Genomic DNA, 23744 nt, shown 5'->3' with positions numbered 1-23744 from the left:
ATTATTAGGGAATCATTCATCTGATTGTGTTTTCTCAATTTATTTTAAGCCTGTCATTGTCCAATAGAAGAGGTAATCCACAGAGATTATTTCATCCCTGGGTTTTGATTAAAGACATATAGCAAAGAAGAAAGTATGTGATATATAAGCCTGTGCTTTACATTCAGCTTAATAATGATGACCATTCCTGACAGTCAGAGCTCTGAAGCAGAATAACGGGAGAGTGACGTGTGTTAATTGGGGATGAGGATGGGGATAGGATGTTTTAGGATATGAGCTATTTATAGTTCTGTCTAATTGTCTGTCTAATGTCATAAAAGAGGGAAAAGGACCTACATGTGCAAAAATATTTATAGCAGCCCTTTTTGTGGTGGCAAAATATTGGAAATTGAGGGGACTGTCTAACTCTTCTGTCTAATTTTTAGTAATTAGGAAGCAAAGTCTGAGAAGAAAAAAGATTATAGGCATGATGAAGTCAAGAGGAAATTGTATTTCTAACAGCATGGTAGAAAGTTCTTTGCCCTAAATCTCCATCTCACAAATGCTGAGTTAGAATTAGGTAGTTATTCTAAAAGAAGTTCAAGAAAAAAAATCATCCTCCATGTAGTAATGTTCAGCCTTAATTTGCTGTAAGCAATGCTTTTCATCTATTTAAATCCTTAGATGGATCCATGAGTTCAGTGGTGTTGGTATTCCTTCCACCATGCAGATGGCATGCAGACTTCTAATCCTGGGCAACTCTTATACACATATTTCTGTAAATCCTATGAAGAGAATCTACTGAATATTTGAAGGCCATTCATTGGTCCTTTTTTAATGTCTTTATGGCATTGGTGTAGCACTTGGGACTTGTACCATTTTAGAGTTTTGTTTTTGTTTTTGTTTTTGTTTTTTCTCTTGGTGAGGCAATTGGGGTTAAGTGATTTGCCCAGAGTCACACAGCTAGTGAGTGTCAAGTGTCTGAGACCAGATTTGAACTCAGGTGCTCCTGATTCCAGGGTTGGTGTTTTATCCATTGTGCCACCTAACTGCCCCAACTTGTACCATTTTAGGAGTAGCTTGGTGCAGTGGATAGAGCACTGGTCCTGGAGTCAGGAAGATTGTCAATGGGCTCCTGATCCCATCAGTTATCAACACTGTCTCATTCTCTAAATTACCTTATACTTTGCATTTACTTACTTGTGTATATGTACACAAATTCTGTCATCTCCCTTAGAATGTAAGCTCCAGTGCTAGAGATTTTTTTGTCTTTGTAATAGTATTTTATTTTTTCCCCCAATTACATATCAAGACAATTTTTAGCATTCATTTTTACAAGATTTTGAGTTTCGAATTTTTCTCTCTCCCCTCCTCCACTCCTCTCTTCTTATAATGGGAGGCAATTTGATATACATGTGCTATCATGTAAAACATATTTCTATATTAGTCACAGTTGTGAAAGAAGAAACAGATTAAAATAAAATTAAAAAAAAACAAGAAAAGGAATAGTGAAAAAAGTATGCTTCTATCTGCATTCAGAGTCCATCAGTTCTTTATCTGGATGTAGATAGCATTTTCCTTCATGAGTCTTTTGTACTTGTCTTGGAGCTGAGTCATTCATATTGATCATCACACAATGTTGCTGTTACTATGCACAGTGTTTTCCTGGTTCTGCTCATTTCACTTTGCATCGGTTTATATAAATCTTCCCAGGTTTTTCTGAAATCTGCCTGTTCATCATTTCTTATTGCACAATAGTATTCCATTACATTCATGCACCACAGTTTGCTCAGCCATTCCCCAATTGATGGGTGTCCCCTCAGTTTCTGATATTTTGCCACAACAAAAAGGGCTGCTATAAATATTTTTGCACATATAGGTCCTTTTCCATTTTTTATGATCTCTTTGGGATACAGGCCTAGTAGTGGTATTGCTGGATCAAAGGGTATGTGCAGTTTGGTTATCCTTTGGACATAGTTCCAAATTGCTCTCAGAATGGTTGGATCAGTTCACAACTCCATCAACAATGCATTAGTGTCCCAATTTTCCCACATCCTCTCCAACATTTATTTTCCTTTTTTGTCATATTAGTCAATCTGGTAGGTGTGAGGTGGTACCTCAGAGTTGTTTCAGTTTGCATTTCTCAAATCAAAAATGATTTAGAACACTTCTTCATATGCCTATAGATAGCTTTGATTTCTTCATCTGAAAACTGCCTGTTCATATCCTTTGACGATTTATCAATTGGGAAATGGCATGTTTTCTTATAATTAGTCTCTGTATATTTGAGAAATGAGGCCTTTATCAGAGACACTTGCTATAAAGATTGTTTCCCAGCTTTCTGCTTTCCTTCTAATCTAGGTTGAGTTGGTTTTGTTTGTACAAAAGATTTTTAATTTAATATAATAAAAATTATCTATTTTATATTTTGTAGTGCTCTCTATCTCTTGTTTTAGTTACGAACCTATAACTTGCTTAACTTCTCCTTTTAGAATTTGGATGCTATACCACTTGTGCATGTATGTTTAGTATTGATACTGCTTCATTGTCTATGGTACCTTTTAGCAAGATATAGTTTCCTTCCTTATCTCTTTCAATTAGATCTGTTTTTGCTTTTGCTTTGTTTGAGATCAGGATTGCTGCCCCTGGTTTTTTGTTTTTTTTTTTTTTTTACTTTAGCTGAAGCATAATAGATTTTGCTTACTTTACTCTGTGTGTCTCTCTGCTTCAAGTGTATTTCTTGTAAACAACATATTGCAGCATTCTGGTTTTTGATCCACTGCTATCTGCTTCCATTTTATGGGAGAGTTCATCCCCTTCACATTTCACAGTCATGATTACTATGTATTTCCCTGCATCCTCTTTTTCCTCCTGTTTGTCCACTCTCTCCTTTCACTCTTTCCCTCCTTGACAGTGTTTTGCTTCTGTCTACCACCTTCCTTGGTCTGCCCTCCCTTCTGTCAGTGTCCCCTCCCTTTTACTTAATTTACTGTCCTCCTACTTTCCTGTTGGGTGAGATAGATTTCTATATTCAGTGGATTGTGCATAGTATTCCCTCTTTCAGTCAATACTGATGAGAGTAAGGTTCAAGTGATGCCCATCGCCCACCCTCTGATCCTTCCCTCCACTGTAATAGGTTTTGTGAACCTCTTCATGTGAAATAATTTACCCCATTCTACCTCTTCCTTCCTTCTGCACCAAGTGTTTTCCTCTTTCTCATCCCTTAATTTTTTATGTCATTCTCTCAAATTATACCTGTACCACCTATTTATGTATATTCCTTCTAGCTGTACTATTAGTGGTACAATTTTTAAGAATTACAAGTATCAATTTTCCCATGTAGGGATGTAAATAGTTCAGCTTCATTGAATTTCTTATATTTTCTTTTCCCTTTTTACCTTTTTAGGCTTTTCTTGGGTCTTGATATTAGAGATTGAATTTTTTGTTCAATTCTGGTCTTATGAAAGCTTGAAATCCTTCTACTTCATTGATTGACCATTTTTTCCTTTGAAGTATGCTTACTTTTGCCCGGTAGGTGATTCTTGGTTGTAGTCCTAGCTCCTTTGACTTCCAGAATATCATGTTCCATGATCTTCAGTCCTTTAATGTTGCAGCTACTATCATGTGTGATCCTGATTGTGGCTCCCTGATATTTGAATTGTTTCTTTTTGGCCACTTGCAGTATTTTTTCCTTGACCTGATAGTTCTGAAATTTGACTATAATGTTCCTTGGGGTTTTTATTTTGGGACCTATTTCCTGAGGTGAACAGTGGATTCTTTTGATATCTATTTTGCCCTCTAGTTCCAAGACATCAGGGCAGTTTTCCTTGATAATTTATTGAAAGATACTGGCCAAGTTCTCCTTTTGATTATGGCTTTCAGGTAGTGTATTGATTCTGCCATTGCCTCTCCCGGATCTATTTTCCAGGTCAATTGTTTTTCCAATAGGTATTTTACATTTTCTTCTACCTCTTCATTCTTTTGAATTTGTTTGATTCTTGATGTCTCATAGAATCATTAGCTTCCACTTGCCCAGTTCTAACTATTTTTTTTTTTTTGGCTAGGTAATGGGGTTACGTGACTTGCCCAAGGTCACTCAGCTAATAAGTGTTATGTGTCTGAGGCCGGATTTGAACTCAGGTCCTCCTGACTCCAGGGCCGGTGCTCTATCTGCTGCGCCACCTAGCTGCCCCTCAATTCTAACTTTTAACAAGTTATTTTCATCAGTTAGCTTTTGTACATCCTTTTCCATTTGGCCAATTCTACTTTTTAAGCAGTTGTTTTCTTTTTCCAAGCTATTGATTCTTTTTTTCATAATTCTCTTGCATCACACTCATTTCCTTTCCCAGTTTTTCTTCTGACTGTCTTATATGATTTTTGAGCTCTTACATGAGTTCTTTCTGGACTTGAGACCACTTCCCATTTTTCTTTGGGGTTTTGCCCACAGGTGTTTTGGTGTTGTTTTCCTCTTTTGAGTTTGTGTCTTGATCTTTCCTGTCACCATAACAACTTTCTATGATCGTATTCTTTTTTTGCTGGTTTTTGTTCATTATTTTTTACCTTTTTCCTTTCTTTTCAATTTGAGCTTTTCTCCCAGGGTAGAAGGGGCACTGTCTCAGACTTCTTGTGCCAGGGGCTATTGGCCCTGGCTGTTTACCTGGTGCTGCACTGGTGTTGCCCTGAGGCCCACAGGGGACCTTCCTGTCTGGTGCTATGCTGAGGGGCTGTGGTAGGAGGTGGCTGGCACTGCTGGAGGCCACAGGGGTCTGGCAGCTTATCTGGTGCTGAGCTGGGGTCCTAGTGTTGGTGTCTGGCATGGTGGGGTGTTTCTGCATTTCTCCCAGGCTATGCTAAAACACTTGGGGGTCTGGCCATTGGCAGCTGTATTTTTGCCTGGGGCTATCCTAAAGCATATGGCGGTTCTTGGTGCTGGAGTCTGCCCATTCCCCTGGCTGGGCTGAGGCCCTTAGGGGTCCTGGGCTTGCTCTACCACACTGGGGCTTAGGCTCTCCCACTGGTTTGCTGAAGTGGGGCTTGCTGCTGTCTTACTGGGACACTTCCTGTCCTGGACTGCATTCCTTTTTTACTTGAGTAAGACAGACCTTTCTTACTAATCTTCCAAGTTTGTTTCACCTTGTCTTTTTGCTGGTTCTTCTATTCCAGGTTTTGTTTTGGGGTGCTATTTTATGGTTGTTTGGAGGTGAATGTGGGAGAGTTATGGCAATTTACTTCTTACTCTGCCTTATTTTTGTTTTTGTAACCCCAATACCTAGGATATTACTAAGAAGAGCAGAATAAAAGGTTGTTCAATTAAATTGAATTGTATTATTGAAGTACTTTCTATAAATCTACTTCCTGGACTCTTTCATATCTTATCTAAAACCTCAACTTCAGTAAGCCTTTCCTGACCCCCTTTAAATCTAATGCCAATCCTGAATATTTCTTGTTTGTACATGGTTGTTTTCGTGTTGTTTCCCCTATTAAACTATAAGCTTCCTGAGGGCAGGTACTATTTTTGCCTTTCTCTGTGTCCTTTGCACTTAGAACAGTACCTGGCACATAGTAGCTGCTTAATAAATGCTCATTTACTTTACAGCAGAGTATGATCTCTGGCAAGACCTCTCAAGATGTCATGGTTTCATGTCTGAGACTGGCGACAGATAATGTTTCTGTTATTTGAATACCAGCCCAGCCAAGTTTAAAGACATGTATCACAATAGGTTTGGCTACCAAGTGATGAATTTCTTTGGCCACAGTTTTTCATGAGGATCTTTTACTATTGGGATCTTCCTCAATGATAGAAGTAACTACAATGATAAACCCACATACATTTTTAAAATAATTATTTTATCCCACATTGTAATTTAAAATATATATAATGTAAAGCTGCTAGAGGTTACATTAGTAATGATGGCTTCTTGTGGGAGATTTTAATATCCTAACATAAAAAGTTGACAAGAATGTGCACACTAACCATTGGGGGAAAGAAAAAACAGAAATATCACATCTTTAAAAAAAAATTCCACATAGATTTGCCACCATCACAACAATGCATAAAATAATTACTTAATTTTATTATCCAAAATAGGAAACAAGATGCTATTTTCTCCAAACTTCTCAGTTACAAACTCCCTGAAAATTAGTGTTGCTGTTCAAAATCTATTCTCAGAGTTTGCTAAATATTTTATGTTCTTCCCCTATTGAATAGAGAGGTAAAGTAAGGATGGAGAAAGTATGGAGAAGCTTACATTTCATGACATTTACTTTGGCACAGGATCAAAGTATGTAATTTGTTAGAGCTGACTAGGTTTGGCAGCAGTTACCGTGATGACTTTCTTTGCTCCAGAGAAAACCAAAATATATCTATATCTATATATGTATTTCAATTTAAATGTCAAGGGCTCTTTTAGTGGACAAGAATTACTTTTAAAGATATGCATATGAGGAATGAAAATATTTATAAATTCTCATTTATTTCATTCAGTGCCCAACCATCACTATTCTCTGAGAATTAACCAAACTGTCCTGAGTACTAACTGTTTAGAGTAATAAATTGACATACAAATTTCTGAGGGTACCCTTAATTGCATTTAAAAAAAGACCATATTTTCTTTCCTTTGGGAAATATGGCTACTTAGATATATCTGAGTAGTAATGTCAACTAAAGGAAAATATCTAGCTCCTTGCAAATAAAATTTCATCAGTATTTCTTTACAAAGGAATTTGCTAAAACTGAGTTTATAAAACACTGAATGATATTTTAAAGACAGACTTGAAAGATTTAAATGAAATAAAGAATTCCTTTAGAATCCAATTAGGGTGACAGTGCTTGTTACAGTCACAGGATTGTAGGTCTATAATGGGATCTCAGAAACTTATCTCATCCAACTGTTTGCTGGATTAGAGTATATCATGTTTTATCCCACTTCACACCCTCACCATGATCTCAAAGCTTGTATGAAAGCATACATTGTTCAAATACTCATCATAGTCCTTTGCTGGGTATCACAGCACATCACTGAATTTAAAATTCAAAGAGAACTTAGAAGTCCCTTAGTCTTAATTCTTTGTTTTATATAAAACTGAGACCCAGAGGGTTTACACAGTGTACCTTAATAACTTACAAAATGAGATAATAATTACATAAAACTATTTAAAGATACATAATAGTCTTATTTTGATATTCATGGGAGTTATGTTTCTGGAAAATGGTGTGTATATAGTCTAGTACTTTACCAGATTAAAAAAAAATTAGTTAGAAGGATGAACATAGGCATTGGTCAAGGGGCAGAGCCAAGATGGTGGAAAATAGACAGCAACCCAGCTGAATTTTCCCTGTATTCCCCTCCAAACAACTTTAAAATAACTCCTCAAATCAAATTTTGGAGGAGCAGAACTAATGAAAGGTCAGGGTGAAATATTTTTCCAGCCTAAGACAACTTAGGAGGTCAGCAGGAGAGGTCTGTGACACTGGGGTAAGAGTGAGCCTAGAGTGGGGCAGGAGCACCAGCGTGGGCCTTGGAGGCTGCTATGATAGCAGTGGTAACAGCAATAACTTTAAGAGCCCTCAGCTCAGAAACAGTAAGGGGGTTAGATAGCTAGTCAGAAAGAGATTCCAGGGGACCCTTTTTTGGAACTAGGTATAGCTGGTACTATTTGGCAACTCTATTATTCATAAGCAGTCCTGAGATGTAGTTCCATGGAGGAGAGGAGGACTTGTGAGCAGTCACTGTTCCAGGGCCCTGAGGAGTGCTAGCACTTGCAGCTCCAGGAGATCAGGGATCCTTCCTGGTACAGATGAAAAGAGCAGTGACCCCACCTCTCCCTAGATCACATCACCTTGGAAGCACCTAAAACTTGCAGATTCCAAGAACTAGCTCTTAAAAGAGTAGCACAAAAAAAGCCTAAACATTAGGATAGTACCTCCCCATCCCTAGTTGAGCAGAGTCCAACTTGAACATAAAGTTCGAAGTGAAGAAATAGGGTGGGAAAATGAGCAAACAACAACAATAACAAAGAAAAAAAAAAAAGAGCTTGACCATAAAAAGCTACTCCAGTGGCAGGGAAGATCAAGACATAAACTCAGAGCAAGACAACTACATAAAAATAGATATAAACAAAGCCTCAAAGAAAAATGCTCATTGGACTGAAGCTCAACAAGAATTCCTGAAAGAGTTAAAGAAAGAGATAAGAGTGATAGAGGAAAAATTGCAAAAAGAAATGAAAGTGATACAAGAAAATTATGAAAAGAGAATTAAATACGAAAAGAGATAAAAGAGAAACAAAAAAGAATGCTGAAGAAAATGACACCTTAAAAAACAGAATTGACCTAATGGTAAAAGAGGTGCAAAAATTCACTGAAGAAAAGCACTCCTTAAAAAGCAGAATTTGCCAAATGGAGAAACAGGTACAAAAGCTCAGAAGAAAATAATTCCTTAAAAATTAGAATTGGGCAAGTGGAAACTAATGACTCCATGAGGCATCAAGAAACAGTAAAACAAAGTCAGAAGAATGAAAATATAATAGAAAATGTGAAATAACTCATCAGAAAAACAACTGACCTGGAAAATAGATCAAAAAGAAATAATTTAAGAATTTCTGAACTACCTGAAAACCATGGTCAAAAAAATGAGCCTAGACATCATCTTTCAAGAAATTATCAAGGAAAACTGCTCCAATATCTTAGATCCAAAGGATAAAATAGACATTTAAAAAATTCACTGTTCCTAAAATGAAAACTCCTGGGAATATTGTAGCCAAATTCCACAGCTCCCTGGATAAGAAGAAAATATTGCAAGTAACCAGAAAGAAACAATTCAGATATCATGGAGCCATAGTCAGGATCACAGAATACTTAGCAGCCACCATGTTAAAGGAATGGAGGGCTTGGAATATGATATCCCAGAAGGCAAAGGAGCTAGAATTATAGCTAAGAATAACCTACCCAGCAAAACTTGAGTATAATCCTTCAGGGGAAAAAATAAATATTTAATGAAATAGAGGACTTTCAAGTATTCCTGATGAAAACACCCGAGCCGAATAGAAAATTTGACATTCAAACATAAGACTCAAGAGAAGCGTCAAGAGGTAAACATGAAAGAGTAATCATAAGAGACTTAGTAGAGTTAAACTGTTTACATTCTTATATGGGAAGATGATATATGCAGCTTCTAAGATCTTTAGTATTATTAGGGCAGTTAGGAGTCTACATAGACAGAGGGCATGTGTGTGAGTCAATTATGTTGGGATGATCTCAAAAAAAAATTAAGGGATGAGAAAGAAGGATCTTATCCAATAGGGAAATAAGTGTGGAAGGGAATACAAGATACGGGGTTAGGGGTGGGGTTGATAAGAAAAGGGAGAGTGCTTAAGGGAAGCAGTGGTCAGAAGCAAAACAGACTTTTGAGGAGGGGCAGGATAAAAGGAGAGAATGATAATAAAAAAAAAATAGGATGGAGGGAAAGACACAGCAATCATAACTGTGAGTGTGAATGAGATGAGCTAACCCCGAAAATAGCAGCAGATAGAATAGATTAGAAACCAGAATCCAACAATTTGTGTCAGAGACACACTTGAGACAGTTGACAAACTTGAAAGACAAACTTGAAACAGAAAGGTACAAGGATTAAAATAAAGGGCTAGAACAGAATCTTTTATACTTCAACTAACGTAAAAAAGGCAGGGCCAGAAGTCATGATCTTAGAGAAAGCAAAAGCAAAAATAGACCTGATTTTAAAAGATAAACAGGGAAAATAAATGTTGCTTAAAAGGTACCATAGACAATGGAGTAATATTAAAAAATTTTACAAGTTTATCTTAATAAAGGCCTCATTTCTCAACTATAAAGGGAGCTAAGTCAAATTTATAAAAATAAGAGCCATTTCACAATTGATAAATGGTCAAAGGATATAAACAAGCAGTTTTTAGAAGAAGAAATCGAAGCTATTTATAGTCATATGAAAAAATGCTGTAAATCACTATTGATTAGAGAAATCAAAATTAAAACATCTCTGAGGTACCAGTTCATACTTCTTAGAAATAATGGATGCTAGGGAGGATGATTCCAAATGACTCATGATGAAAAAATGCTGATTAACTTTAAGTGCAAATTGAAGTATAATTTTCTCACTTAATTTTGTTTTTGCTCCTTTTTTACACTATGGCTAATATGGAAATATCTTTTGCATGTTTTCGTATGTGTAATTAGTTAATACCATTTTAGTGGGTTCAGGAGGCATCAGAAGATGGGAGAAAATTTGAAACTCAAAATGTAAAGAGACAAAGTGCTAAAAATAAAATAAATTAAAAGAATGAACATATTATATTAGTATTAAGCTACATCTGATTGATGGCCACATTGTTACTAGTCTAGAAAACTACAAGTCACATTTGCATTTCTAATAATTGCCCTGTCACATTTTAATAAATTGAAGGACAATTAAATCTTTCCCCAAAATGTCAGTACATTTATTATAAAAATATGTTACACGTTTTATACTGCTGTTACATAGAGCATCCCAAAGATCTTAGTGAAGTTGTAAGCTTTAGTAACGTCATAAGTACAACTGCTACAAACATAAAAAGTATTTGCAAGGTTGATTATTAAAATTTTAAAATATGTTCTTATTAAAATTCTTCATAACCACTGTCTTGTGGTCACTCTAGCTGATTTTCAAATTTTCTAAAAACTTTCATCAGCTGCAGCTCAGTGACTGAAGAGATTGCATTTATAATCCAAGCTTAAGGTCATAAGTTTTTTAAATAAGTTTTTGAATAAGTCTTTGAAACATGCACAACAGTTCTGATGTTACCCCACAAGAAAAAATTTAATGGAAATAGATTAAGTGTCTAAGGTGGCCAAGCACGAAGACCTCCTATTGATTTGAGAAAGCATCATCAAAAAACTGTTGGACAGGCAATGCAAAATGACAGGGTACTCTATCTTGTTAAAATTCATACTGAAAATTTATAATTACAAATTTACAAGTCTAAATAAATGCAAAAATTTAAAGAATTAACCTTTCAGATGTTGTTTTTTGTAAGTTTGTAATCTTTATACTTCTGAAGTTATTAAAGCTTAAAAATATTACTTTTTGGGACACCTTATATGTACAATGTGCTGTTTATTGTCTATAAAATGAATGCTATAGTAACATATAGTTTATCTTTTTAAAAATATATTTTTGGAGAATGATACATTTTATTCTATAGAGTAGTGGTTCTCAAAGTGTAGACCAGGGAACCCTGGGGATCCCTGAGACTCTTTGAAGGTGTCAGTGAGGTCAGAACTATTTTCAGTCAGTCTGTTTGCAACATTTATTAAGCTGTTACTGTGTGCCAGACACTTTGCTAAGTGCTGAGAATAGAAATAGAAGCAGAAACAAAGGCAGTCCCTGCCCTCAAGAAGCTTACATTCTGATGGGGAAGATAACCCACAAAAAGGAACTAAAAATTTAGGCCAGTGCAAAAAGTAGGTATCTGGGGCAGCCAGGTAGAGAAAGTCCTGTGGAGATGAATCAGCTGTGCAGCCTGGAGAAAGATAAAGATAATACCAGGTCATAATATTAAGTCATTTTAATTTCTAATGTGGAAAATATCAATAGATATAACCCACATAAACAAAAGCTCTTTGGTGGTTACTCAATTTTTAAGATTGTAAAGGAGTCCTGAGACCAAAAAGTGTGAGACCACAGCCACAGTGTAACATGATAGGGCAAATAATAGACTTTGACTATATTATTGAATGGAAACTTGGCATTGTCAGTCTTGTTATCTTTATGAATTGTTTCAGATTTGAGGAACATATTTTGAAAGGTGATAGGTCTGTCTGGGGTATAACATTTGCCAGTGTGAATATTCCTTCCAACAATGCAGGTCTCATTCTTTCTTGTCATTTATTAAGTGGTTTCTGACATTTGCTATGGCCAAAAAAGTTCATTTCCCTGAAACCAACCTGGTAATGAACTGCTATGAACTTAATTATTCTGGTCCTCAGAAGGCAGACATACAGTCCCATCATTGAGCCCAATGTTTTCTGTTCTTCTATATTCTTTTTTTTATTAATTTATTTTGATTTATCAATAATCACTTCCATATGCTTTTGAGTTTAAAATTTTTCTCCCCCTTCCTCCCTACCACCCTCCCCAAGATGGTGCACAATCTGATATAGGCTATATATTTACATTCCTGTTAAACATATTTTCGCACTAGTGATGGTGCAAGTAAAAATTAAAACCAATAGGAGGAACCATCAGAAAGAGGAAACAAAACTCAACAGAAGAGAAAAAAAATAGCAATTCAACTTCCATAGTTCTTTCTTTGGATGTGGATAGCATTTTCCATCACGAAGCCTCTGGGAGATGTCTTAGATCCTTGTTTTCCTGGGAAGGGTTAAGTTTATCAATATTAGTCATCGCACAATATGGCTGTTATTGTGTACAACATTCTCTTGGTTCTGCTCACTTCACTCAGCATCAGACCATACAAGTCTTTCCAGGTTTTTCTGAAATCAGCCTGTTCATCATTTCTTATAGCACAATATTATTCCATCACGTTCATATACCACAACTTGCTCAGCCATTCCCCAATTGATGGGCATCCTCTCAATTTCCAATTCTTTGCCACCACAAAAAGAGCTGCTATGACTATTTTTGTACATATCTTCTATATTCTAAATGATTAACAATGTGTATTTGTGGGTATGTGTATGAATGGATTTATATCCAGCCCTAATCTTCCTCAAATCAACATGTCTTTCCAGCTTAAACCATGGTTGAGTACCTGACTATTTAGATTTAGATTTAGAGCATAGATTGGCAAATTATTGCCTGTGGGCCAAATCCAGCTCACCACCTGTTTTTTGAATAACCTACCACCTAAGAATGGTTTTTACATTTTTAAATAATTTTTAAAAATTGAAATAATACTATTTTGTGACACATGAACATTATATGAAATTCATGTTTCAATGTCCATAAATATATTTTTATGGGAACCCAGCCATACTCATCCATTTACATATTGTCTGTAACTGCTTTTTGGTGTATAGAGTGTTCAGGGAAGACTAACACCTTTTTAGGGTTGCTCATCCACCTTTGGTATCCACGTTTCACCCAACTCTCACTTGTGGCTCCAAGAAGCTGTGGCATGTGCAGCAGCCACACTCTGGTAAAACCATCTTGGCAGATGGGCTAAACCAGCCTGACAGTAGTAACTGACAAGCTTCAAACCCATAGGGGAGTTAGGCGATTGTCCACCCCAAGCATGTGAAGACTTCCCCCTGCAGAATGACTCGATGAGAATAATTTGTTCAATGGCCATGAAGGTGGATGAAGCAGGCGCTGTGGAGTGCTCAAAGTTTTGTCAGACATCAAAGATCCCAAGGTCATTTAGTGCATACTGGGCTATAGCCAGTTATCTTGACTTTTCTCCTACCGCTGCACTTTGATGACTCTGGAAAAGAGAATGAGGCTGATGACTTTGTGCAGCTCTGCCTCACTTAAATCTAATTCACACACAAGACAAGACATCACCCTGTGATGTCATTGGTCCTCTTCAAAACAAAGGTAGAACAACATAGCTGTTTTCACACTACAGTGGCAGAGTTGAGTATTTATGGCCCAACCCATATATGGCACTGTCATTGCTTTGCACTGCTGCTCAGAGACCTACAAATCTCATTGTTCTAATTTATAACTTGACAGTATTTTGAGTGCTATGTGTATCAGCTTACCATAGCATTTTATTTTAATTTTTTCTTATTACCAGTAAATACCCATCATGTCAAAAACAAGAAGAGAAAAGTATACTTTGAATATCTAACATTTAAGGCCCAGTGGAGTATGGATTATTTTGTTATCAATTAGATGGCAAATCATTGTGTTTATTATGCAATCACACTCTAGCTGTGGTGTGAGAATACAATATAAGTCAATATGCCAGACTATTCACTCATCACAATATTCCTAACTCACAAGGAAAAAGTCAGAAAATTAGAAAATTTAATATGGAATTCTCTCATCATAGCAGAATTTGACAAAAAGAAAAAAGAAAATGAGGCCCCAGCTAAAAGTTTCCAAGTGGCTCACTTGTTAGCCAAGCAAGGAAAGCTGTTTACCAGTGGTGAGTTAATTCAGCCATGTTTGATTGAAGCAGCAGAAGAAACATGATATTATTATTAATATGAATGCTATTAATTGATTCAACTAAAATTGTGGAAATTTGTTTCTCTTGTCACATAAGTAACTATGTAATATCTTCAAGTTTGCCTGTGCTCACAAAGCCTAAAATATTTACTGTTTGGCCTTTTGGAGAAAAAATTTGTCAACTCTTGGCTTTTAGAGCATGTAAAAAGTATTATAGAGCAGTTAGGTGGCTCAGTGGATAGAGTACCAGGCCTGGACTCATCTTCCTGAGTTCAGATCTGGCCTCAGACACTTACTAGCTGTGTGATTCTGGGAAAGTCACTTAACTCTGTTTGCCTCAGTTTCCTCATCTGTAAAATGAGCTGGAGAAAGGAAATGGCAAACCACTCCAGTATCTTAGCCAAGAAAACTCCAAATGGGATCACAAAGAGTTGGACATTACTGAAAAAATGACAGAACTGAAAGACTATTGTATCGTTTGGAATAAAAGTTTTGTCAAAGTGCAAATAAATGGCATCTATCATTTAGAGGGATAGCATGATTTAGTGGAAAGAGCACTGGTCTTGCAGTCATTTAGATACCAGGGTTTAAATCCTTGCTGTATCACATACTATATTATCTGGGTAACAAGGAGCCATTTAATCTCTGGGAGACTCGGTTTGTTCATCTGTAAAAGGGGGACAATGAGACTCATACTACCTTTTTTAACAGGGTTGTTGGGAGGAAAATGCTTTACAAATTATAAAGTGTCATAAATGTGGGTTACTATTATGATTTCTTTATAGTCATGCTTATGTCACTGTTATCAAGAGAAATTAAATTGCTTCTTAATAATAGTAGCAACTTCAAATTACATTTACATAGGACCTTATGATTTATAAGATTTATGCAAAGTCTTACTGGTGATTGCTGCGTTTTGTGCCTTTCTAAATATATGAGTTTAAGACTTGTAACTCCCTGAATTAACAAATGGACCATTAATAACAACTGAGAAAGATAACTCTGGTTTATTGACAATACTTAAATTTGGTCTTACATCCAACACTTCCTTTTTATTTCTACCATATTTCACCATAGGTCAGTTATGCATTTCATAACAATAAATATTAATATATTAATAATAAATATAATTTTAATAAACAAGCAATAATAATAGCCAGCTTTTATATAATGCTTTAAGCTCTGCAAAGTACATTGAATATGTTATCTTATTTGATGTTCACAAAAATCCTGGGAAGTAGATGGTAATATTTTCCCCATTTTACAGATGAGGAAACTGAGGTCTAGAGAGTTTAAATGACTTCCCCAAAGTCAATGTAGCTAGTAAGTGTCTGAGGCAGGATTCAAACTCAGGTCTTCCTGACTCAAAGCTGCCTCTAATTATTGTAATATTCTCCTAATAATTATTTCTGCTGCTTATCTACTCCTTGCTAATCCACTGTACCACAGTGTTGCATGAGTCATCTTTCTAACAATATACTGCTCTGAACATGTAACACCATGACTTCAGAGCCTTAGCTGGTTCTCCTTTCTGGTGTTATCTCATATTACTTCCCTTCACATATCCTCTTACAGACAATCTGGATCACTTTCATTCAGCCCTCTCCCTTTTTTGAGTTTTTGCTCATACATACCACCCACCCCCAAGCTTAGAATAAATGCCTCCCTTTTTAGTCTATTTCTCTCTACACTTCACAGCTCAACTCAGAGGCTACCTCCTCCATGAAGCTTTCCCCGTCCCTACAATTTAAAATGGTCGTTCCTTCATCAGATTTCTTATACACTCAAACTGACTGCCCCCCTGCTGGGAAAGCTCTCCCTCCTGACCTCTTAGACGCGGTGGCTTCCTTCAGGGCTCAGCTCATTCTACCTAATGCTGGAGATCTTTCCTAGTGTGTCTCCCATCTCCTCCTCACCCGTCTGTTCCCTGCTTCCCCACTAAAATTCCCTTCCACAGACTGTAATCTTATATGTTCCTAGATAGACAGACAGATAGACAGATAGATAGATAGGTAGATAGATGTGTGTGTGTGTGTGTATGTATGTATGTATAAAATCTTGTCTCCCCTATTGGAATATAAGCTTCTTGAAGGCAGGAGCTGATTTTTCCCCTCTTCTTATCTCTAGCTCTTGGCACACTACCCAGCTTATAGTAAGCATTTAACAGATACTTTTTGATTGATTATTTTTGCCTGGACTGATCAAATATTCGTCTTGATATCAGAGTTAGTTTTTCCATAGTTTTTTTCCATTTTTATATGAGTGAAAATTATACCAGTCTACTAGTAAACAAAGACTTGTGTTATTGTCCTACAATTCTTTTGTTTCAGGAGTTATTGTACCCTTGTTTAAAATAACTTTTAAAAACAGACACAAAATGAATGTAAGTGGTTGACATACTAAAAGTCTAGTGAGGATGATTTTTTTTATATCCTGTGACATTGTTAGGAAAATATTCTTAGATCCGATGAAATTAATGGTAGGGTTACTTCCTCACCTGTGAAGTATTCATTTCCCCAAATACCTGATCTGGCTCTTTGACAAGCATTTAATCTTTCTTTGACCTTCTCCCATCTGAAGAGCCCTTTGTAACCTCTATCTTCCTGCAGCTCCACCCTATGAATGTCAAACAAACAGTCTTATCTCCCTTCCTGTCTGCTGCATCATCTTAGACTGTCTCCTTCCTTGGTTTTTAAGTGCCTGAACAGGATTCTCAGAAAAACTCTTGTTAAGAGGCTGGGTTGTAGGTCTTTCCCCCATGGCATCACAAAAAGGTATTACACGACAGAAGTGGAGAACAGGGATTTAAAATACAGGTTTGTATATAATGCTACCTTCTTAGAGAATGATCCAATGTTTGAAACCTGAAAAGAGGGACAGTTTTCAAAAAAAAGGACAAAACTGCTAAAAACCAGATCCTTTCTTCTAACAAGCAAATCTAGTAACAAGTAGTATCAAAAACATTCAAATGCCAGTAGAGATATTTGACACAAAGAACCAAATATCAAATATGCCAGCATTAACAGTGAGGTTCAGGATGCACCTTGCTTCATTGGCCAGACCTTATCCGTTTCTTAATTCACTTCCAAATATTCTAATAATGGGATCATCATCAGTTGTGTGTGTGTGTTCCACTTTATTTATGTTCTTGCCTATTGTCTCAGTCTTAGAGACTCTCAACCTGGATCTGTTCCATCTTACGTAGATGGGCAAAATTCCATACTTAGCATTTAGTGCCGCTTAAATGTTAAAAGGACATAAATATCACTATTGTGTTAGCACCATTAGCTTCTTTTTCTTGGGATGGTTTAAGTAATAGCATGATGTATTGGCCTTAGAGTCATCATAGGTAGGTTTTACCACTAACTAGGATGTCACTTAATCTTTTGAATCTATGCTTCCTTAGGTGTAAAATGAGGCTGTAAGGCTGGATTTTTTTCTTAGCCTCCATTTCAGCTATGAAATTTCATGGCTTAAAGGTGTTATGAGCTTTACCCATATATCATACTGTATAAAAAATGTTTTTGTTCCTGAAAAAATTTTAAGTAAATCTAATTTTTGAAACTAAATCTGATGTTATGTGGAATAAGAAAATTCATTAATTAAAGGATCCTTATGATGAATGCTTTAATCAAGTAACCATCTCCCGTTTGTCCTGTTTTGTGGAAACATAATTTCCTATGTTGAATTTGTTTATAACAAGGTACATTTCTATCCTCCAACTCTTAGAGCTTTGTGCTTCAGTGAAAGTTGTCATGTTCTCAGCTAATGCTGCTATTAGAATCTTGATGCTGATCACTATCACTTAAATTTAATAAAACTCTAATTAGCCATTTAGTTAAAGAAAAAGGGCTGATCCAGATGTCAGGTCGTAAATGTATATGTTTGTGGCAGAATATATCTAACAGATCCTTGAAAGCTTTATTTATGAGTGTAATTGACATACAAATACATAACTTTATAGCCTCCTGTTTTGAATGGTACATTTATGTGTGGCACCAAAACTCCAAAACAAACTTGATCTCCAAATCATTATTGTATTGGTTATCTGATTTACTCCAGTGAATATCTTATACCATAATAAGCACATAATTATAGACCCATCATTTGTTAGTATGGTTGAAAGATGAGAGAAGGGCCATGGAAAGATTAAATATTTGTGAAGGAACTGGATTAGATGTTTAGGGAAATGAATACTTCACAGGTGATGGAGTAAGCTCATCATTAATTCCATTAGATAACAGGACATTTTCCTAAATGTGTCACAGGCAGCGATGGTTATTGTATATGACTTTTGGCTATTTGTCTATTCCAATAGTCTTACACTTGAAGGTAAGGGTTAGCAGTAATAAAATCCAGAATGTGGGGGCAGGTAGGTGCCACATTGGATAGAACACCAGCCCTGGAATCAGTAAGACCTGAGTTCAAATACGGCCTCAGACACATAACACTTCCTAGCTGTGTGACTCTGGGCAAGTCACTTAACTCCAATTGCCTCACTAAAAAAAAAAAAAAGTCCTAGAATGTAAATAGTCCACCAAAAACACATGGATGTTCATTGCAAATACAACATGAGACTGAACATGTGTCCCAGATGGATGATGACACAATGGCCAAAGAGTTTTGTGTGGTATGGCAAGCTGACCAGAAGCTGCCTAAAATAAAGAAGGCAGAAGAAACATCTCCAGATGGATTTAAACACAAATGAGAATTCTTTCTGAGCAGTGACACTGGGCCAATTACAAGTCTGAGAAGCAGCCACAATTGTAAATCAAGCCAAAAACTTCAACATGCCAACAATGCAGAGAGAACTGTTAACATTAAGTTTTTGACCACAATATTGCACAGACATAAATTTACCATTAGTAGCTTTAGTCTCATCTACAAGAAACAACATATACTGTTTTACATCTTGTATCTTTCTTACTAAGGCAAATATTTCTATTGTAAGCAACAAACAAAAAAAAAATTGGAAGTACAAAATAGCCTGAAGGGTAAAGGTAAATTATTATTGCCATCATGTTGTATTGATTTCTATTATATCTTTTACCCTTGGGAATTCTGGAGCATTTGGCAAGTAGGTATCTAACAAATATGCCTTTCTTTAGCACTGACATCCACACTAAAAACATTGGAATTATAAGGCTATAACAAATAAAATGTCATATTATTTTACTGTTTTGTACAACTAGATGTATGTTTTGGTCAATCATGAAAATACATAGTAATTGTTTAGCATTTTATATTTGAAAGCATCTTGAAAATATTTTATAGTAAGACATCTCAGCAATGATGTAGTCATCTGTACTTTATAGACAATTTTATGAGGCTTTCAGAAATTAAGAGTAATTTAGATGTAATCTCTGACTTCATCAGTGTGGGTACTTTCTCCATTGACACAGATACGTCCTTACCCTGTTTTCTTCTCCTTAATGTCTTCCGCAAATCTTCCAAAGAGGATCCACCCAACATGTGGGGTGCTTCCTTTGATTCTATTAATATCTCAAGTGCTACTAATATAACACTTGGTCTGACCATCTGTCGCTTCTAATTCTTGATGCATGACCGGCCCACATAATTTTCTCTTCACACATGTCTTTGATGTTTAAAAAGTATTTTTACTAAAGAGCACCTTTTTATATGCCTGCTCATACCTAGAAAATTCAAGAGGTCAGTATAAGATATGGAAAGCATAGTTAGATATTAGTTTGTCTGAAAAAAAAAGTACAATATTTTAGTAGGCTCCATGTTTAAAATGCATCAGCAGTGCAATATGGAAGCTGAAAAATACTTACGTCTGCTTTTGTTAAGTTGTTTTCAGTCGTATCTGACTCTTCATGACCACTTTTGAGGTTTTCTTGGGAAAGATACTGGAGTGATTTGCCATTTCCTTCTCTAGTTCATTTTACAGAGGAGGAAACTGAGGCAAACAGGGTTAAGTGACTTGCCCAGCATCACATTGCTAGTGTCTCAGGCCAGATATGAACTCAGGTCAACCTGACTCCAAGCCCACCACTCTATCTATTCACTGTGCCACCTAGCTGCCCTTAGGTGTGATTAGGACTCTCCAAAATGAGAGAGGTGATAGCCCTACTGCCCTCTGCTCTCATCAGCCCATATCTAGAGTATTGTGTTTAGTTCAAGGTGCCACATTTTAGGAAAAATGTCTTTAATCTACCGGGCAGCCAGTATGGCAAAGGGCCTCCAGATCATGGTATATGAAGATAAGCTAAAAGGACTGGAAATAGGTTAGCCTGAAGGAGAGAAAACTTGAAGTGAAGACAGGAATGGTATGCTTGTCTTCAGATATCTGAAGAAATCTCATGTGAAAGAAACACATTCCATTGGTCTCAGAGGGCAAGTACTAGGACCAATGGGGTCAAGTTTCAGAAGAGAAAATTCAAGTTTGATGTAAGGAAAAACTTCCTAACATCTGGGGCTGTGTCAAATGGAATGGATTTCTTCCATGTATAGTGGATTTGCTTTCACTAGAAGCCTTCTAGCAAAAATAGTTAACAACTTGTCAGGGATATTTCAGAGGGTACTATACTTCTCAGTCACTTTTTTTTGTTTGGTTAAAAAAAATACCATTTGTAAACTTTTCCATTCTTTTGGAATCTGCTCCTTCTTTGAAAGACCTTGAAAAGTGATACCTAGGTGCCTTTAAAATTGTGTCACTTCACACGGAGATTTCTTCTTTGTGCATTTGGTCATATCCAACCATATTAGTGACTTCGTTTTCCTCAGATGTCATTGCTACTTCCTTATTTAGTACATCATGTACTAAATTAGTGGTTATCCTGCCACTACCAATGCAGATGGGTCACTATAAAAGCATCTGAAGATGTTTCATTTTCCTTCCTAGCTGTTCCCCTTCCAGTGCCATCTAAAATGCCCTTGATGCTGGTCACAGGTTAAGCTTGTTCTCTTGTCAACTGTTGTTCGGTCTTTGAAGTATCAGTGTCACTCTTATAATCATAGGTCATCTTCCTCTCATTTTTGGCAGAGAAACTGGCACTCATTGTTGACATTGGCTGCCATGTCCTTTCACTAGTCAAGGAGAGTGTGTTTACTGATTAAGGTGGCTTTGTGGACTCTTTCTTTCAGCCTCCTTGTTGTGGTAATTGTTTTACATCTAGTTAAACTCCTCTAAGAAATTGTGATAGTCTTGTGTCCAATTCCTATTTTTTAGAATAAACAACATATTTAAACAGGCAGGGCTGGAATTACATTAATCAAAATTAGTGTCTTTTTTTCCCCACCTTTATCCTTTATCCTTTCTTCTGATTTGGTATTCATTATTTTGTGTGACCTTTTCCCTGACCTGAGGATCATCTAACTACACACAGCTTACTCTGAAAATACAGTTGAATTTGATCTTGTCTGTTAAGTCAATGCAATTTTTTAATGGGATCATTTGGTGCTCACCGTCTGCAGTGTCATTCTGACTTTCTTTTTCAAGTAATCATGATGTACAGACACAGAACTGAGTAATACGCAGCCCCTTTGTCTGCTTTTATTTCTTTATCCATACCATATTTTTCAATATAATTTTCATCATCTTTCCTTTTCATTATCTTTTCTTTGTATTGAGGCCACAACACATAGACTTTGGGGATATCATCAAATGTTTCAGGAATGGGAAGGGACCACACGATACCGAGTGCATAAATATACTGAGATATTTTGTATTGTTGTCTATTTTATTGACTGCTGTGACCAAACATTCTTCATCTAATGGATCATCTTGGGTTTTAAATAGTCTTTCATTAAGTCCCTTCTCAAAGCCCTTCTATTTCTAATCATTTTTTTGCCTAGCCTTTTGATCAAAATAAATAAATAACCTGATTTCAACATTTATAAAATTTTTTAAGCCTGGAAGGATATCCCTGATTATTTAGAAAGATCTTTTAAAAGTCATGTAAAAAAAAGTTGGAAAATATTTTATTACTAAGTTTAAGAATTTGATTGCTGAGAAGAAATAATTACATAACCACCATAAATAATTGCTTACAGAAAGAACTGGAATGAAGCCATTTGCTATGTATTATTTAAACCAGTGAGCAGAGAACAAAGACTAATCTTTCTCTTCCCAGTGGCAATTAGATTAGAGAGCTGGATTTACTGGTTGTCAATGACTTGATATTCAAAATATGATTTTCTTTTCTTCTGCAAAAATCTCTTTTTAAATAATTAGCAGAACTACTTGTCTCGCATTGATTTTAGAAGTTTTTTTTTTCCTTGAGGTGTCTCTTAATAGTTACATGAGAGATAATTAAATGGTTAACCTCACAGGATTCAACTCTGCTGTTATATTTTCCACATTATTCATTAGGGATGTTTAATGGATGTCTAGACAGTATATTAATAACATTTTAAGCAAATTAATGTCTAGTTTCCTACATGAAATGAGAAGTGTTCATTTTTGTTAGGAGTATTTAGAATATGTTGTTTTCCTCTTTGGAAACTGGTAGAAATGTTACTTTTCTCCAAAAACAGCCATCTCATACACTATTAAACACAATTACAGTGGTATGAAAGGAGGAATTTTATGCACTAATGGGCATAATAATTTTGATCTAAAATGTTGGGCTTTTTAAATGCTGGATTGCTTTATCCTTTAAATTTTTTTTCTCATGATAAAGTTTTAAAGTATTACTATAGTATAGCTAATGTAACTAAGAATAACTAATTGCTTAAGTGCTGGTGTCTATAATACTTAGTAAATGTTAGTTGCTGATAATGGATTACTCACATTTTAATCACAGAATCATGGAATTTGATAATTAAAATAATTTAAAAAATAAATAAAATTTTTAAATGTAAAAATTAAAAATAAAAACCTAAACACAGGTTACCTAGTCCAGACTTTAAAAAAAATTCTACAAAAGACTTTCCTTAAAGACTCCTACAGAAAGGCATTAGAAACTTATCCTTCCAATTAGAAGAAATACTATACCAATATAACCCAAAACATTCTGCCCAGTGCTCCACAGAGTTTGTGTGAGGTGTATATTGATATTAGAACATTGAATTCCTAGCATGGAAAGGGGTCTTAGAGAACAAATCTACTGTAATCCCTATCAGAAACATGTGTCCTCTCTCTCTCTTCAACATCTCATCCAAATCACCAGCTATAGTCCATGTTTGGACATTACCAGAGAAGTGAGCTCATTACTTATCAAATATTAGGCTTTGTCTCTCTTCAGTATTAATTATTAGGAATTTCTTTTTTTGAGGTAGAGCCAATAACAAGCTGGAGCTGTCCAAAAGAGGTTGACCAGACTAACTGGAAAACTTAAAACTTAAATTTAAAATTTAAAACTTAAAATTGGCCAAACGTGAATTGAAGGAACTAGTAAAGCTTACCTTTGAGAAGAGATGGCATAATGTTAGTTATTTTGAACCATTACCACCTACCATCACCTCCATCTACCAACCTCTGTCTTTTTCAGAGTTCACAAATGGGAAAAACAAAAAACAAAAATATTTTTTAAACCCAAGAAAGAATCTAGAGGGAGAACACCTGATATTCATAAGCTGTGAAAATTTTCCAAATTGATCATTAGCATTCAGCTTATAAGGTCTTACCTGATTTACTGCCTTGCCATTGTAAGAAAA

At 35.9% G+C, this 23744-nt stretch overlaps 1 protein-coding gene across 3 annotated transcripts in view; it reads left to right on the top strand.

The window, feature by feature from the left end:
• Positions 1–23744, top strand: part of LOC114053919 (phosphoprotein associated with glycosphingolipid-enriched microdomains 1-like) — a 230057-nt gene that overhangs the window by 142971 nt on the left and 63342 nt on the right. The gene's annotated exons all lie outside the window — the stretch shown is intronic.

The sequence above is a fragment of the Vombatus ursinus genome, unplaced genomic scaffold (assembly GCF_900497805.2).
Source record: "Vombatus ursinus unplaced genomic scaffold, bare-nosed wombat genome assembly UNPS02014812.1, whole genome shotgun sequence".
Lineage (NCBI taxonomy): Eukaryota > Metazoa > Chordata > Mammalia > Diprotodontia > Vombatidae > Vombatus > Vombatus ursinus.
This window is presented reverse-complemented; position numbering and strand designations above follow the sequence as displayed.